Source organism: Alexandromys fortis, unplaced genomic scaffold (genome assembly GCF_014885135.2).
Source record: "Alexandromys fortis isolate MF-2015 unplaced genomic scaffold, M_Fortis_MF-2015_v1.1 scaffold_26, whole genome shotgun sequence".
In the NCBI taxonomy this organism is placed as follows: domain Eukaryota; kingdom Metazoa; phylum Chordata; class Mammalia; order Rodentia; family Cricetidae; genus Alexandromys; species Alexandromys fortis.
Genome location: NW_026067894.1, coordinates 8,524,928 through 8,528,339, shown reverse-complemented (window position 1 = coordinate 8,528,339; position 3,412 = coordinate 8,524,928).

The window sequence follows — 3,412 nt, the reverse complement described above, 5'->3', positions numbered from 1 at the left end:
TGTCTGTCTGTCTCTTTCTCTCAACTACTTCTTCAGCACCATGGCTGCCTGTATGCCACCATCCTCCCCACTACGGTGATAATGGACTAAACCTCTGAAATTGTAAGCCAGGCACTAGTTAAATGCGTCCTCTATAAGAGTTGCCATGGGCAACCAGGCGGTAGTGGCGCACACCTTCCATCCCAATACTCGGAAGGCAGAGGCAGGCAGGTCTCTGTGAGTTCGAGGCCAGCCTGGTCATGGTGTCTCCTCACAGCAACGGTGACTAAGACACTGAGGTGCAGGAGCTGTGTCTGTATTGAGCGGCAACAACAGAGAAGCAGGAGCCTCCTCGGTGCCAGGCTCCAAACGGGTGTGTGCCCAGTATCCCGGGATGTGCTCGGCAGGTGGCACTGTCCATGTTTTACTGCAGAGGACAATGAGGCTCAGAAAGGACCAACTCCTTGTCCCCAATTAGAGAGTCAGAAAAGGGTGACAATATTTTTTTTGGAGGGGCAGCAGATCCTGCTTCTTTTTTTGATCCTGAGCATGGGGCAGGACTCAAGACATCTGCTTTTTGGATTTCAGTGCCACCTGGACCATGAGGCTTGATGGGTCCCGAGAGGGAGCCTGGAAATCATGAGGCTACCCTCTGACTTCGCTTTGTTCCAGACTCAGGCTGGACCCTCTCTGTGACTAGGGCTGCAAGTGCTCTCGGAGGGGTGAGTGTTAGAAGGAATGGGGAGACTTTAGAGTAGGGCTGGCGCATGGAACCTCAGTTATGGTGCTCAGACCTCAGAGTCAATACCTGGTTCTTTTTCTCTGGGCAGGACATCAGCAAGCCTGCTCCTGCCGCGCACCGCGACCCCGTGTCTGCGCTCTATGCGCTTGAACCCAGTTACCGAGCTTCGGGCAAGGGGCTGGAGGTTAAATTACACAGACACACACAGATAGAAAGACAGCGACAGGGGTCAGCCTTGAATTCGATAGCCACGCCCCAGACAAACCCACCAGAAACCACTCTCCTGCCATCAGGAACTCCTGAAGGTCTCGTGCTCAGAGCAGCTGTAGGCACTCAGATCAGGGGATTACAAGAAATTCAGGATCTGGGGTCTCACTGCTCCCAACATGCTCCGGTGCCGGGAGTATGAGGAGGCTGTCACAGGAGCAAGGAACTTGGAACCAGGCCAAGCTGGGGTGTTGGGAAGGCGCAAGGCATGGCGGAGCCTCCCCTCAGGGATCTTTATAGCACCGCTCTTCAGTAGCTTCCAGGATCCCTTACTTGTTCCAGAATCTGGGTGGAGGAGTTTGGAAAATAGCTTGGGCCCTTTTTCAATCTGTCTCCCTTTTCCCAGGTCTCAAGAGCTGCCAGAGGCCGGGAGGTGGTGGCACACGCCTCTGATCCTAGCACTCAAGAGGCAGAGGCAGGGGGATCTCTGTGAGTTCGAGGCCAGACTGGTCTACAAGAGCTAGTTCCAGGACAGGCTCCAAAACCCTGTCTCAAAAAAAAAAAGCTGCCATGTCTACCAGAGGCCAAAGCTCTCCCAGTCAGGTTGGAAAAAAAAGGAGGACCCAGGCTTTGCCTGGGTCACTTTTCTCCCTCTCTCCCTAGGGGGAGCCAAAGTCCACTGAAGCAAGGCATACCTTACTAGACAGACTTCTTGAAGGTGCTTGCGCAGCTCCTGCAGGGCCTGAAGACATCTGAGAAGGTTTCATGGAGGAAGTGTCATTTAGAAGGCCCTTAAAGGCTCTGTGGAAGGCACACGAGGTGCAGGAGCATTTACAGGTAGAAACAAAGATAAACGCAGTAAAGCGGGAGAACGGAAGGGTTAAGGAGTCATGAGAGTAGGCTGGGGTGGGGGGGATTGTTTAGCAGCAGACAAACGTGTACCCAGCACCTTTGCCAAGGCCAGTTCGTAGAGGACTTGTATTTCTGATATGGAGGGCAATGGGGAAGCCATGGAAAAATTTTAGGCAGAAAAGGAGTAGGTCAGACTTAGTTTTAGAAAAATATGTCAGGGCCAGGTAGCAGTGGTGCACGCCTTTAATCTCAGCACTCAGGAGGTAGAGGCAGGCGGATCTCTGTGAGTACGAGGTCAACTTGTCTACAAAGTGAGTTCCAGGACAGTCAGGCCTACATAGAGAAACTCTGTCTCAATATAAAATAAATAGACAAACAAACAAATAGTAAGAAAAGGCTGGTACGTGGTGACACATGCCTTTAATCCCAGCACTCAGGAGGCAGAAGCAGGTGGATCTTTGTAAATTCAAGGCCAGCCTGATCTACAAAGCTAATTCCAGAAAAAACAGAGTTACACATAGAAACCCTGTCTCGAAAAAACAAAAATAAAAACAAAACCCCAAAAAACAACAAAAAAAGATAAGGAAGAAAGAAAAAAAAGAAGGAAAAAAAGAAAGAAAAGTCAGATGTCGGTGTGGTAGTGTATACCAGTAATCCTAACACTTGGGTATCTGGAGGTAGAGCCCATAGGGGGCACAGTGAGACCCTGTCTCAGTAACAGGCAGCATGAGACTGGAAAGATGGCTCCATGGTTGAAAGAGAGCATTGACCATGCAGAGGGCCCACACCGAGTGGCTCATCTGCCTGTAACTCCAGCTCCAGGGGATCTGACGTGTTCTTCTAGATTCCTTGGGCATCTTACACATATACACCATATACACACTACACACACCACACATTCTCTCTCTTCCCCCCTAAACACATAACACTTGCTCTCATACGTATACATACACTACACATGAACACTCTCTCCCCTAAACACATTAACAACCAAACTCACGTGTAACACATAAGCCACACACACATACACGTACACGTACACATGCACACACACACACACACACACACACTTTCTCTCTCTCCCTATGCACATAATTTTTTAATCTAAAACAAAACAAAACAACAAAACAAAAACCCAGGCTGTACCACAGAAGACACACTGAAGGTCAAGGCAGAAGGCAGAGACAGGTCAGGAATGGACAAGGCTGAAGGCAGTGGAGAGTGACATCAAAGGAACTGAAAGATACTTAAGAGGTAAACTCTAAGGACTGGAGGACTGATTGGCTTGGGGGACAAAGAAAGGGCACCAGGAAAAGGCCAGGAATATAGCTTAGGGTTCTTTGGGTAACATCTGTGCTTTAAATATCTCAGTTTTTTTCTTTCATTTTTTTATTTAATTAAAAATTTCCACCTCCTCCCATTTCCCTCCCCCTCCCCCAATATCTCAGTTCTTTTTTTAATATTTATTTATTTGTTATGTATACAATATTCTGTCTGTGTGTATGTCTGCAGGCCAGAAGAGGGCACCAGACCTCTTTACAGATGGTTGTAAGCCACCATGTGGTTGCCGGGAATTGAACTCAGGACCTTGGGAAGAGCAGGCAATGCTCTTAACCACTGAGCCATCTCTCC